The 16,259-nt window shown below is 38.0% G+C and overlaps 1 protein-coding gene across 1 annotated transcript in view; it reads left to right on the top strand.

Moving 5' to 3' along the window:
- Positions 1-16,259, top strand: part of LOC132120900 (ras-related protein Rab-26-like) — a 73,025-nt gene that overhangs the window by 53,527 nt on the left and 3,239 nt on the right. The window lies entirely within an intron of this gene.

Raw genomic sequence — 16,259 nt, forward strand, 5'->3', positions numbered from 1 at the left:
GAACGAATCAATCGAGTGAATGATTCCGGACCTCACTCATAATACAATCGCTTGATTAATTCCTAAATGAATGATCATTTTGAAAAAATCTGTTGAATGAATGATTCAGTGACTCACTCATAAAGATATTCAGTTCTTACTAGAATGAATCTGTGTTACTGAACAAATCGATGGAGTGAATCAGTGACAGATCTGTTGAATGAATGATTCAGTGACTCAATCACAAATATATTCAGTTCTTTCTAGAATGAACCTGTGTTGTTGAATGCATTGATTGAGTGAATGAATCAGTGACAAATCTGTTAAATGATTGATTCAATGACTCACTCATAAAGATACTCATTTAGTTCTTTCTAGAATGAATCTGTGTTATTGAACGAATCAATTGAGTAAATGATTCCGGACCTCACTCGTAATACAATCGCTTGATTAATTCCTAAATGAATGATCATTTTGAACAAATCTCTTGAATGAATGATTCAGTGGCTCTCATACATAAACATCATAGTAGTCAATGAAATTTACTGATGTTTATAGAAATATTTATTGGCTGAATCACCTAGCCTAGAATTAAAGTTGCATACACCTAAAAAGGTCATTTCAATATTAATTTAACTCACTAAAACATGGTTTCGCTTGAGCAGGTGCCAGTGTTTATGCAACAGAACTGCTGTTACTGAACAGGGCACAATGGTTGTTGTTGTTTTTTTGAGTAGTACGTAGATCTGTATTTAAGACTGTGAGCATGTGTCTGCTATTTGCTGAAACACTCACTTTATTCTGAATGTTCTGTATTGTCTATCTGAAGTGTTATAAGGCTCGTGGTGCAGCCTTGAAGCAGGTGCTCTGTAAGATTGCATGCTGCAGTCACATAACACTTGATTGGTATTCATCACTCCCTCCAACTCTTCCTCATCTGGCTCCCTCGCTCTGGGCTCTGGGCTCTGGGCTCCTGGATCTTGTGTTGTTAATGTCTCTCTTGTTTGTGTCGCAGAGTGTCAGCGGCTTTGAAATATTGCCCAAGTGACTCGTGGTTCATGAGATTGCAGACATAAACTGAAGAAGCACGAGAACAGTGTCCACTGCGTAACGTACAAACTCAGAGGCACCTCTGGCTGAATTCACTGCGCTTTTATGATTGACAGCAGTGCTGATTTATTAATCAAACAAGAGTATACTGGATTTTTTCAAGTTTGACAACATGGATGCATTCCAGTATGAATGCATAGACTCTAAATTCTGAATGAACCCTGACTCAACCCATAGGCATGGCATATATACTGTACAGTCGGAAATTGGAAAAGTTTAAGCTTAAGTTTTTATAATAGCAATTTGCATATACTCCAGAATGTTATGAAGAGTGATCAGATGAATTGCATAGTCCTTCTTTGCCATGAAAATTAACTTAATCCCCAAAAAAACTTTCCACTGCATTTCATTGCTGTCATTAAAGGACCTGCTTAGATCATTTCAGTAATCGTCTTGTTAACTCAGGTGAGAATGTTGACGAGCACAAGGCTGGAGATCATTATGTCAGGCTGATTGGGTTAAAATGGCAGACTTGACATGTTAAAAGGAGGGTGATGCTTGATCATTGAATCATTGTTCTTCCATTGTTAACCATGGTGACCTGCAAAGAAACGCGTGCAGCCATCATTGCGTTGCATAAAAATGGCTTCACAGGCAAGGATATTGTGGCTACTAAGATTGCACCTAAATCAACAATTTATAGGATCATCAAGAACTTCAAGGAAAGAGGTTCAATACCTGTAAAGAAGGCTTCAGGGCGTCCAAGAAATTCCAGCAAGTGCCAGGATGGTCTCCTAAAGAGGATTCAGCTGCGGGATCGGAGTGCCACCAGTGCAGAGCTTGCTCAGGAATGGCAGCAGGTGTGAGCGCATCTGCACGCACAGTGAGGACAAGACTTTTGGAAGATGGCCTGGTGTCAAGAAGGGCAGCAAAGAAGCCACTTCTCTCCAAAAAAAAAACATCAGGGACAGATTGATCTTCTGCAGAAAGTATAGTGAATGGACTGCTGAGGACTGGGGCAAAGTCATATTCTCCGATGAAGCCCCTTTCCGATTGTTTGGGGCATCTGGAAAAAGGCTTGTCCGGAGAAGAAAAGGTGAGCGCTACCATCAGTCCTGTTTCATGCCAACAGTAAAGCATCCTGACACCATTCATGTGTGGGGTTGCTTCTCATCCAAGGGAGTGGGCTCACTCACAATTCTGCCCAAAAACACAGCCATGAATAAAGAATGGTACCAAAACACCCCCCAACAGCAACTTCTTCCAACAATCCAACAACAGTTTGGTGAAGAACAATGCATTTTCCAGCACGATGGAGCACCGTGTCATAAGGCAAAAGTGAGAACTAAGTGGCTCGGGGACCAGAATGTTGAAATTTTGGGTCCATGGCCTGGAAACTCCCCAGATCTTAATCCCATTGAGAACTTGTGGTCAATCCTCAAGAGGCGGGTGGACAAACAAAAACCCACTAATTCTGACAAACTCCAAGAAGTGATTATGAAAGAATGGGTTGCTATCAGTCAGGATTTGGCCCAGAAGTTGATTGAGAGCATGCCCAGTCGAATTATAGAGGTCCTGAAAAAGAAGGGCCAACACTGCAAATACTGACTCTTTGCATAAATGTCATGTAATTGTCGATAAAAGCCTTTGAAACGTATGAAGTGCTTGTAATTATATTTCAGTACATCACAGAAACAACTGAAACAAAGATCTAAAAGCAGTTAAGCAGCAAACTTTTTGAAAACTAATATTTATGTAATTCTCAAAACTTTTGGCCACGACTGTATATATACACGCACACACTCTCTCTCTCTCTCTCTCTCTCTCTCTCTCTCTCTCTCTCTCACACACACACACACATGTTTGTTTTTGTGTAAAGTGGGTTCATCCCATAGGTGTAATGGTTTTTATACTGTACAAACTGTATATTCTATGGCCCTACACCAACCCTACACCTAACCCTAACCCTCACAGGAAACTTTGTGCATTTTTACTTTCTCAAAAAAACTCATTCTGTATGATTTATAAGCGTTTTGAAAAATGGGGACATGGGTTATGTCCTCATAAGTCACCCTCTCCTTGTAATACCTGTGTCATACCCATGACATTATACAGAGTTGTGTCCTGATGTGACACAAAAACAAGAGCACACACACACACACACACACACACACACACACACACCTACACACTCTCTCTCTCCCTCTCTCTCTCTCTCACACACACACACACACACACACACACCTACACACTCTCTCTCTCTCTCTCTCTCTCTCTCTCTCTCTCTCTCTCTCTCTTTCTCACACACTCACAGACACACACCTACACACACTCTCTCTGGCCTAGTCCACACGGACACGGGTATTTTTATAACCAGAGTTTTTCCTCCTGCGTTTAAAAAAAAATCCCGTCCACATGAAAACGCCAAAACATGCTATCAAGCGCTGTCAAGAGCATGCCACACCAGCAGGCGGCGATATAGCCCAAATTGTAAAGTCACCTTGGCCAATCAGAAGCAGTCAGCGGCGCACAATCTGACGTCAAACACAGCGGATAACGGCGCACACTCTGACGTCGCAAGGCAAAAACCCCGGTTATACTGTCCACACGACAACACTGCAACCGGCGTTTCTGAAAATGCTCAGCCTGGCCATAGTTTTCAAAAATGTTCGGTTTCGGTGCCCTGAAACTGCGTTTTCGTGTGGACGAAAGGCCGAACCGCGTAAAAAAAGTCACGGTTATAAAAATACCCGCGTCCGTGTGGACAGGGCCTCTCTCTCTCTCTTTCTCTCTCTCTCACTCACACACACACACACACACACACACACACATACACTCTCTCTCTCTCGCTCTCTCTCTCACTCACACACACAAACGCACACACACACACACTCTCACACACACACACACACACACACACACACACACACACACACACACACACACACACACACACACACACACACACACACACACACACACACACACACACTCCGGTCTTGTAGTGTGTGCCAATGTTCCTCCAGCTAGTGATCTGAGCTGAAAAATAGCCAGTCTGACTCTATTTTCTCTCTGTAACTCCACCAGAGGCGACTGAGCTATACATGTCACTCAATCCCTGATTGCTTTTTGCCCTCGCTATATATATATATATATATTATTTATTATATATTATATTTGCATAGTTGCTAATAGAAACAAAATGGTTAGGGCACAGAATGACATTAGCCGCTCATGTTGTGGGCTCTTGTGTATGTTGTGTACGTCTGTCTTGACCCTCAGTGACCAGTGACTTTATGTTCTCCTAAATAGACCTCGAAGAGTGATTTTGCTGTCTGCAGAGACACCCACAGCAATGCATCAGTGCTTTTCCGCGGCTCAAGCCACCTAATTGACCAGCTGCAGCCTCCTTCAAGGCTAGAAGATGTTTGGCACAATGCCACTTCTGCCTCACGGGTTTCATGTAATTGCACAAACATAACTTTGAACGCTGGCCATTCATCAGTGTGCAGTTATTAGTTTAGATTTAACTATTTTTGCATGTGTAAAATCTGCACATACTTGGGTCACATACGCTGTTACACTCTAGATTTCCGTTCGATTAGAATTGCATTTGTTGAAGCAAACAGCAGTGGTTGCAAAGCAAATTATTAATGTGATAACGGTTTGATGTGCTAGTCTCAAATGTTCTCACTTGTCTAGCATTTTCAAAGGAAACTTTAAATGCTTTTACTACATGGAAACAGCTTTTCTGAGTAGAGGAAAAAACACACTATAACTGAGCAGAAGTATGTGAACTAGAACAGACCTTTAGTGTTAGAAGTTGAGAACAAACCCCAAAAACCGCAAAGTCTGAGAGACACAAAAATAATACTTCCTTGCGAACTCTGTAAAAACAAGTTCAGAGGTTGTTTGGATGACAAATGGATCTGGTTAAAAGCATTACCACCAGAAGAAGCCTTTTTTCAGGAAACAATGGCTTTTTGTGGAGCTTTAATGAGATGGTTAATGAAGAACAGTCTGCTCAGACACTCGAATGATGGTTCAACCAAGATTATTTATTGTGGCTCCATCACTGCAGATGTCTGTGAAGGGCAGATTTCAGTCAATGTGCTCTGACCTTTTTAGCAAGAGGTCAAAGGAAAACGCTTCTAACGCTTCGCCTGAGAGATTTGAAGAGGATTCTTCCTGAGGTTTGCTGCACTCATTGTGCAAACATTCAAGTTCGTTTTCAGTGATAAAATCATGAAGGGTATACTGGGAAATCCTGTTTCTGATGTGCATGCCTTTAAAACTCATTTAATGTTTCCAGCTATGGGATTTTTTTTTTCCTTCACATACCGGGCTATTGCATATGAAAACCCTGAGGGTGTGCTATACGATATGAAGCATGCAAACAGTGATGAAATTGTCGTTTTTGTAATACTTTAACCCATTTCACGCAAAGGTCCCATTTCTTTGTCAATGATTTGAGCTCTTTCGCACATTTATGCTCATGCATAACAATCAGATCAGACCGATTCTAATGTTGGCGTCTTGGTTAGTCAATTCATTTTTCACGAGGGACTTAAGGAGAAACCGCAGAGAAATAAATCAATAGAGACAGTTGCTGTGTTTCATTCTTCAGGGGAGGTTTCACTCCTCGATTCAATATTAACCCTCTAAAGCCTGACATATGAAATTATAGTCAGAAATTGAACAAAATATATACTGTATATAAAAAAGAGTTTGCTTATGATTCTTATATTTTTGTTGAGGCTTTTATGGCTCATAAAGTCTGAAAGAGTGAGAATATAATAATAATCACATATAACACAGTGACTGAGAGCTGAAGAAATCAAGGCTCCTCAGAAGATGTGAGATGTTCTGGAGGCTTGTGAAGATCATTCCTCCGCTGAGGAACAGTGAAAGTAAAGCTTCTGGAGACAAACGCTCCTCAAAAGATCCTGAGGATCAGATTTGAGACTCTAAAACATGATTGATGGAGAATCAAGTAAAGCTGAGCTGCTTCAGTCCAGGAAGAGTTCATCTGGAGATATTACTGACCTTATTCTGACCTTTACTTGATCACAATCAGACAAGATCTGACATCAGATGAAGCTGAACGCTTGTACAGTAGAAGAACTAGAAGAACTTTGACTTACACTATCAATCACAGACAGAAGACATGGAGGAGATTGTGTGCGACAGCAAACTTTGATCATTTAGAGACCTTATGTCTGAAACTAAGACCAGCATTATGCAAATAAGTCCAATCACAGTGATTCATGCTGAAGAGCACGTCTGTTTCTTGCTCACTGGGGAAAAACAGCTAGATTTGCCTCTGTTTGATCTCTTGTATCTAGTTCTTATGGCCCACTTGTTCCCGACTGCAATATAAAGGGGAGTCCTACATGCACATGTAGTTAGAATACAAATATATATATTTTTAAAAAGCCTTGAGGATAAAAATCAACAAATATCACGTGAACCAGAATTGAAGCTAGTCTAGAGAGAGCAAAGAAAGAAACAAAGACGTCTTCTTTAATATTCTACATCTCCAGTTAAATGATTTATTTTTAAAGCTAAGTATGTACAAGTGTTATTGTTATGTAATCTGCCAACAGAATGCTAACAAGCTAAACGTTGACCATTTCTGGGTTTGTAACCGTACAGAACAGCAGCAGATGTTCATATTGATTCAACACTTTTGAAATGATATACAGGTACACTGCGTTTTCTCCAGTTTCATTCCTGTGACCAGTATCAGCATTTCTCAGCAGTACAAACGTGAAGAAGTGCAGACTCTAGCACACTTTCTGACACCTTTTGAAGTGTTTGGTCACCTGAAGAACACACATCATGTGACTGACACACAGCAGAGCTCAAATAATCAAATATTTATAAAACCATGATCTCACGTTGAAATGCACAAGTGTTCTGACATCCTGTGAGTCTTACACATTTTACACTAAGATTACTTTACAGTAAATGCTTATAAAAATACTGGCCAATGTACTGTTAATGTGGAGGATTTTTTGCATTGATTTGTTCACGTGTTTTGAATTATGCATTATTATTATTATTATGTATTATTATTACACACACACATACATATATATAAAATTACAATACTGAAATACAGTAGAATGCAGAAAAATTAGACAATTCAGTTACACTGTTAAAAAAAACTTCACAGTAAAATGTTATATATTTTTATAACAACTTTTGATTTGTATAGATTTAACTTTACAGTAAAAACTGAATTATTTTTTTTTTAAATAAAGCTGATAAAAATAACATAAGGTGCATAATGTCATAACACAACGATATAAAATGGCATCATGATTTAAAAAAATGCAATAAAAATTAATTTACATTAATATTCTTTTTTAATGTTCAAAATTAACACATATTTATGTGTATAACTGACAAGAAAAAAAGATAAAGCAGCTATTTAAATGACAAAAAAAGATTCTTTTTTTTACTGACAAAAGTATTCATATATTTATATTAAATATCCTGCTAAATCTATTGAGAACCTCAGTTAACAGGTTTTTACCATAGCCTTTTTACAAAATTATTAAAATTATATAAATATTGATGTGATATTTTGATTAAAAATAATGAGGTCAAAATAAATAAAGAAAAAAGAAAAAATGAAGCATATGCACAATTCAACCAACAACATGCATTTACAAAACTGGGTGGGTTTTGCATCCTGACTATAAATGTCCCAACAAAGGAGATCCGCTTATGAAGCTATTTAGTCTAGTCAAGTTTCAGTCTACTAATAGTCTGAGCATTTTAGTCTTATTTCAGTCAGAATTATCCATGACTATTTTCGGCTAGTTTTAGTCAATGAAAATTGTATTTTAGTCTATTTTTAGTAATGCAATTCTATTTAACGCAACTAAACGAGACAAAAATGACATTTTAACATTTCATTTTGTCTCGTTTTGGTCAACGAAAACCAACATTTTAGCATAGTTTTTATTTTGTAAACCACATTTAGTCTTGTTTAAATTCGTCAGCAATATTGAATTATACATTTAATTATAGTCATCGTCACATGACCAGCATTTACATTGCATCTCATCTCCGTTTCATCACGTGATAAAGGTTTGTTGACGACAATATTTAGTCATAATTTTTGTTGACGAAAGCAACACTACACATGAGAATGGCTTATCCTGAAAATGTTTATGCATCTGTGAATTCACACATTTAATTCAGTATGTTATCTGTCATTTAAATTTATTTCTTTGTAATAGTGTATTTTTTTTTTTTTTTTTTTAACTTTTCAGCGCTGGATCTTTCCAGGTAACTTCAGTGTAGAACTGGGAAATCTAGCCAAAAATATCCTCACAATATTTCTTTCCATATTTCTATATCCATATTTATCACAATATACATTTACCATTAATTAATGTTTGTTAGAACTTGGGAATAAATGTAAACAAAACTCTTCACAATTCTACTCCACAGTCTATTAATGTAAGAGTCAATTAAATCCATGTTATTTTCCTCTAAATTCTGTGTTCTCCATTTAGTTATTTTTTTCTGTATTCTGTGATTTTTATTTAGTTTTATTTAATACAAATTTATAATTTAAAAAATTGTGTCTAATGAAATGACGTAGTAAAACTTGAATATTTAAACAAATGTAATTAAATGGAAAATAATAATTAATTTATAACAAATAAAATAAATATATATTTTTTGTCAAATAAGATTCTGCATGAAAGAACTGTGTAAATTATAAAATGGAAAAATATATTTGTTAAATAATATTCCTTAAGAATATTATTATTATTAATTTGAGAATTATATTTTATAGTAATATATTTCTGTCATAATTTCTTCAAGTTAAACCAAACATATATTTTGATGGGTTTTATTATATTTTCTGCACTTTCTTGTTTTATTTGTCATTCAGAAAAACTCGATAAAACTATTTGGTTACATACAGTACAGAAGTGGTAATTTTTATGTCTTATTTTTGATTTTGAATGAGTTATCTATAATAGCTTTTTTCACCTGCAGTGCATTGTGGGACTGCATATTTCTGTATTCTGCAATATATTCATAAATGTATTGTGCTAGTTATTTTAGTTCATTGTAACCACGCCCAGTGTTTAAGACGTTTTGAACCGTTATTTAGAATTTGAATTCTATTTAGAATGCTTTATACACTGAACAAAATTATAAACGCAACACTTTTGTTTTTGCCCACATTTTACATTAACTGAACTCAAAGATCTAAAACTTTTCCTATGTACACAAAAGGCCAATTTCTCTCAAATATTGTTCACAAATCTGTCTAAATCTGTGTTAGTGAGCACTTCTCCTTTTCCGATATAATACATCCACTTCACAGGTGTGGCATATCAAGATTTTTGTGTTCCTCTTTTATTGCACAGGTGTGCCTTAGGCTTGCCACAATAAAAGGCCACTCTGAAATGTGCAGTTTTATAACACAGCACAATAAGATGTCACACAGATATCACAAGTTTGAGGGAGCATGCAAAAATGTCCACCAGAGCTGTTGCCCATGAATTGAATACATTTCTCTACCATAAGCCGTCTCCAAAGGCGTTTCAGTGAATTTGTGTGCTTTACCTTAAGTTCTTCACCTTAGCCTGGTAATACCAAACCCTGCTACTTCGCTTTTGCTTCATAGACAGAGTCTGGAAGAGCATAATTATAATAAGCCAATCACATAACATTTGGTTATGACGTGTGTTTTTTCTCGCCGGCTCAGCCACCTCAATCTTTCACAGTAAACACCATCGAGCGAAATACCGGAGTTAACATGGCAGTTCACAATCACAATTATCACCTTGCCGGACTTTGGCCTCTCCAGTTTCTCGCTGACGATCGGTAACAATTGATAAATTAAACTTTTCCCAAAACCTGCCGGGAGTAGGGCCACAACTTCACCTCCATTCAAAAACAAACACTCTTCTTGTTCAGGCTTCAGTTGGCAAATTGGCTTGACCTTAAAATAAAGTGTGACCAAAGCTTTAAATATCTGTAGAGTGAAGGTGGGTTGCTTCATTGCTGTGTCCTGTGGTCTAACACTTTAACCTCACTGTTTATTTGTGTGTTTAATCTTCTCAAAAGTGCACTGCATAGCGCTGGAGGCAGTTAGTTCCAGGTCTTTAATGAGCCTGCTGGAGCTCCACGGCTGTGTGTGTAAACACAACCACAGGTTTCTCTCTCTAAACCCCACAGGCAGGCCAAAATTGTGCCATATGTTGTGCTTTTCGTTGTTTGCAATTTAAAAAAAAAATCAATGCTACTCTCTGGCTCCTTTATTGCTCATCAGAGTAGAGTGACTTGTAAGGGCTGCTCGCATTAATGTGGATAAGAGAGCAGCGGGAGAAGAGCTGTTGGACTTGGCATGGAAACGGACCGTGTGTTTTCTCTCTTCTGCTTCCTCTTGCTGCTCGTAATTAACCCCAAATCCTGGGTCAGTCTGAACTGTGGGAGTTTAACCCTGACGTGACTGAGGAGGAGTTTTTATAGGTTGAGAATGTTGACTGAGTCGCAAGATATATGAAATTGTTATATGGTTATGATGTACACTTGCATTTGTATGTTGAATCGAGACTAAGTTCATCTCACATATACACTTCACATCTCACATCCTTTCTTCTGTTCTGTTTTCTTCAGAACTTTAAATTAGTTTTATCGCTCTGAATTCTCCTGGCTCGCTCATGTCCAGGTTGTAATGGAGAAGTCTCATTTTCTTCAGAGGATGAAACTAACTTTAGCAATCAGTTCAGTTCTCTTAGATGTCGTGTAATCATCCGTGTGATTGTGGCTGAACAACGCTGCTGATTACAGTAGCGCCGAGGCTTTGATAGAGCCATTAAACACAATAACCATTAGACCCACAGCAGCGCTGCTTCATTTCACTGTTTTTCCTCATTTGTCTCACCCAAAGGTTATACCAGAACAATATATCAGTTGCCAGCGCATATATTGGTATTATATTATATTATCTGAAAACAGGGATGATAGAAGAAAAGAAAAGAGAAGAAAAGCTGGAGACTGGGAGGAGCTGGAGAGTGAGATGATTCACAGAGGAACTGACCTTGGCGATCTGAATTTAACCTTGTCGTGTCAACAAATGGAAAAGTCAGCTATTTATTATCACATCAATTATTATTATTTAGTGCCAACAGCAGAAGCACACATAAAATCATTGTTACAAAATATATTCAGTAATTCTATAGATTTTTTTATTTTTTTTATTCTTAGTTCCTACATAAATATACAACATTTTGACAAACTAATTTTTTATGTACAAAGTGAAGTACGGATCTTTAGGCAAATGCTGTGGTGTGTTTTTGTGCAATCAAGATGTCAAAATGAGAATAAAATCAACCATAAATGTAGTCTTAATATCTGCTGGTAGGACAGAATGGATTGAGTGGAATGGAATCAGAAATATTTTTCGTACAAATCTCTAGAGCGTTTAATCCACCTGTGAAGCACACTCTGGTGAAGCATGGCAGAGGTTTTGATTTGGCTCTGGTTCTCTGTCACTGTTCTGTGACGAGGACGGAGCGAAAACACACATGATGTCAATGTGTAACTCCTAAAACAGAGAGACGATTGCGACTCAGCCTTCAGTTATGACAAATGTTTTTACCCCCATCAGGTTAATCTTATGGCAGCCACACTTTACAACGAGAACCTTCATTTCTCACTTTCTTTAAAATGAATTTACAGAATAATCTTGATAAATACTACTATAAATGAGATGTGCATGACCCATATCTCTGAAGAAAGAAAGATACATAGCTGAATCTCCAAGTTTTCTTGAATAACTGATAACATTACTTACTGTTACTAGGTCAGACTAACTCTCCTACTATCAAACACGGAGAAGCGATCAGATTGAGTGAATTAAAGGAATACAGTAGTTCACCCAAACATTTTAATCTGCTGAAAATATCCATACATACAGTACAGACCAAAAGTTTGGACACCTTCTCATTCATAGAGTTTTCTTTATTTTCATGACTATGAAAATTTGGACACAAAAAATTGGGAAAACTGTGATTAACCTGTGATTTCTGAGGCTGGTGACTCGGATGAACTTATCCTCCACAGCAGAGGTGACTCTTGGTCTTCCTTTCCTGGGGCGGTCCGCATGTCAGCCAGTTTCTTTGTAGCGCTTGATGGTTTTTGTGACTGCACTTGGGGACACTTTCAAAGTTTTCCCAATTTTTCGGACTGACTGCCCTTCATTCCTTAAAGTAATGATGGCCACTCGTTTTCCTGTACTTAGCTGCTTTTTTCTTGCCATAATACAAATTCTAACAGTCTATTCAGTAGGACTATCAGCTGTGTATCCACCTGACTTCTGCACAACACAACTGATGGTCCCAACCCCATTTATAAGGCAAGAAATCACACGTATTAAACCTGACAGGGCACACCTGTGAAGTGAAGACCATTTCAGGTGACTACCTCTTGAAGCTCATCAAGAGAATGCCAAGAGTGTGCAAAGCAGTAATCAAAGCAAAAGGTGGCTACTTTGAAGAACCTACAATGTGACATATTTTCAGTTGTTTCACACTTTTTTGTTATGTATATAATTCCATATATAATTCCACATGTGTTAATTCATAGTTTTGATGCCTTCAGTGTGAATCTACAATTTTCATAGTCATGAAAATAAAGAAAACTCTTTGAATGAGAAGGTGTGTCCAAACTTTTGGTCTGTACTGTATATATAATCCAGTCCATCAGTAAACATCTTGGGGAAACAAAAGATGAAACAAATCCATCCAAAGGTCCATAATCTATAATAACACTTCCTCCAGAGAAAAGTGTTCTGCTCTGAATCAGGAGAGAAATCTGCACAGATCAGATATGTGTCTGGATTTTGATGTGAGAGACAACAGGAGATGCACTTTTTCACTGGAGGAAGTGTTATTATAGATTATAGACTCTATGTGTTTGAGTTAAAATCATCTTATTGCTGGATGTGTTTCATCTTTTGTCTTCTCCAGATGTTCACTGATGGACTGGAGTGCTGTGGATTATTGTGATGTTTTTATCAGACTCTCATTCTGACGGCACCCATTCACTGCAGAGCATCCATTGATGAGACACTGATGCAGTGCTACATTTCTACAAACCTGATGAAGAAACAAACTCATCCTGATCTCAGATGGCATCTTGGATGACCTAAGGCTGAACTATTAATTTAACTCTAGAAATATATATATATATATAAAAAACATCTGGATTAATCATGCATTTATTGACTACTAAATAATTATACAGAGTTGCCAAAAAGATCACACACCTTTATTTAATATAATGCATTTGGTGCTCAACAAACCCAACAACAACAAAAATGTGTTTTTAAATTGTATCTGTGTTGCTATTTCTGCCACAGGACAGAGCAGCTTATTTATAACCTTTTGCATTTTATTTCCTGATAAAACTTTACAGAAGGTTTATTTATCAGAGGTTCAAAGGGCTTGACCATTTGTCCAATCATATCTCCTGTGAGAAACTGCAGGAGGAGTTTTCCGGTTATCACCAAAGTTGTAAAGGGAAATAATTTTTAAACAGTGTTGCATTCCTTAAAAACAAGACTTTAAAGAAGCACAGCTAGAAATCAGTATAAGTAAATATTATAGAATCCTTTGCACTGTTCATAAGGGACACTAACATTTGACAGCAACATAGTGGCTGAATTGGCTTGTTTTTGGAAATGCTTTGCTTGAAAAGAGCTTGTGCTTATTAAAGACAAGTTAGAAAAGGGTAAAGGTTATCTATGTTTAAACAAAATAAGTATGCATGGCATTTAATATCCAATATCCACATCTCTTGTGCAGTTTCTCACAAGAGGTGTGATCCCCGTTCCAAAGAAACCCAAGATAACAGGACTTAACAACTACAGACCTGTGGCTCTAACATTTGTCCTCATGAAGGAATTTGAAAAACTGGTTCTGGCTTATCTGAAGGAGTTCACTGGACCCTTACTGCACCCCCTGCAGTTTGCTTACCGGTCCGTGGATGATGCAATCAACATGGGATTGCACTTCATCCTGCAACATCTGGACAAAACAGGGACTTATACTCAGCTTTCTGACAGATAGGCAACAGTTAGTGAGACTGGGGAAATTCATGTCAAACAGCTGCTCCACCAACACTGGTGCCCCTCAGGGATGTGTTCTCTCCCCTCTGCTCTTCTCGCTGTACACCAACGACTGCACCTCTAAAGACCCCTCTGTCAAGCTCCTGAAGTTTGCAGACAACACTACAGTCATCGGCCTCATCCAGGACAGAGATGAGTCTGCTTACAGACAAGAGGTTGAGCAGCTGGCTGTCTGGTGCAGTCTTAACAACCTGGAGCTGAACACGCTCAAAACACAGAATCAGAAAGAGCTTTATTGCCAAGTATCCTATTCTGCTATCTTCTGGATAAGATTCATCTCTGTGAAACCAATTTCATTACAAATGAATTCTTACAATTCATGTTCAAGTAATATTTGTAAATTTTGAGTGTAAAATACGTAAGATATTATTTGCTATACTATATTTGCTAGAATTAGGGGGGACTAGTGGTTAGCGAATCGGACTCCTAAACGAAAGGTTGTGAGTTCGAGTCCCGGGCCGGCAGGAATTGTGGGTGGGGGGAGTGCATGTACAGTTCTCTCTCCACCTTCAATACCACGACTGAGGTGCCCTTGAGCAAGGCATCGAACCCCCAACTGCTCCCCGGGCGCCGCAGCATAAATGATGTTCACTGCTCCGGGTGTGTGCTCACAGTGAGTGTGTGTGTGCTCACAGTGTGTGTGTGTGTGCACTTCGGATGGGTTAAATGCAGAGCACAAATTCTGAGTATGGGTCACCATACTTGGCCGAATGTCACTTTCACTTTCAGAAAGAGTAGACACGCAATGAGTATTTTTTCTTTAAATCAAAGATACATTTATGTATGAAGCAAAATGAAGATGTATAACATCTTCTTTTCTGACAAATATATAAAAATGAAGTGACTTTTTGCTTAAAACGATAAGTAATGTCTGCCTTTGTGGTCAAAAACTATTGTTTACATTTGAACTAAGATTATATTTCTTACACCTTTGGCATATATTTTACTTGTTTTAAATATAAAGTTTCTCCAGAATACAAAACTTATAGCTTAATTAATTTTGCTTCCCAGGTAAAAGTATCGTGACTTAAGAATGCTTAGATGTTTGTATTGGAAAACAAGTCAAACATACTGACTAATATAACTTCTTTGCAGTGCACATTAAATATATATGTACAAACCTGGTTGTGGTTGTGCTGTGAATATGAGTGAGCTTTTTTTGTAATGTGTGGCGTAATATTCTGCCAGGGGTGTGTTATTAGTGAGAGGGCTCTTGAAATGTGCCCTTTTATTCAGAATAACACAAATCAAGCATTTAATACCGCCTTCTTGCCTTGTGAAAGACAATCAAGCCTATCAGTGGACCAGTGTTGATGGTGATTAAAAAAACAAAACACTTGGAAGCAGAAAATGAAACAAACATAGGAGAGGGATCAAATTGTGTTCCTTCTCTTTCAGTGTCCTGTTCTGGGCCCGAGGGGAAATAAACATGCGCACTGACATACTACAAGGCTTTAATGACAGTTTGCTAAATGGCACTGTTATGCATTTTAAAAGCAAATGAAGGTTGAGTAAGTTTCAGAGGCTTGGAGAGAGAGCAACCCATTTTCAGAGTCTGTGACGATGAGTCAGGGTACGAGATCGTGGGAGTGCGGCCGCATTTATAGATGCACATGCAAAAGTGTTGAGATCGGGGAGGAACAGAAGCGATTACACACAGACAGATTCTACAACACGCTTCTTTGTCTTCTGCATGCATTGCGGCAAATGCACGTGATTGGAAAGCCCATGCTGTGTGCATGTCTTTGCCTTTATTTGGTACGGAGCTGTGAAATAAGCCTGATGAACAGTCAGCTGGTCATTATTGCATACATGACCAAACATCCTCTTTTGTTGGTCTCAACACACTCTGGACTCTTTAGTCCCTAAAGTACTGTACATATTAGTACCTTTTGCACAGATACCACCGAAGTGACAGCTGCTATACCTTTTTTCTGAGAGTGTTGCAGCAGTGAAACTTGTCTATCGAGCACATCTTATTGATGCTCGTGTGTGTGTGTGTGTGTGAGAGAGAGAGAGAGAGAGAGAGAGAGAGATGATTGAGACTCCGGAAATGAGT

Source organism: Carassius carassius, chromosome 39, assembly GCF_963082965.1.
Source record: "Carassius carassius chromosome 39, fCarCar2.1, whole genome shotgun sequence".
In the NCBI taxonomy this organism is placed as follows: Eukaryota; Metazoa; Chordata; class Actinopteri; order Cypriniformes; family Cyprinidae; genus Carassius; species Carassius carassius.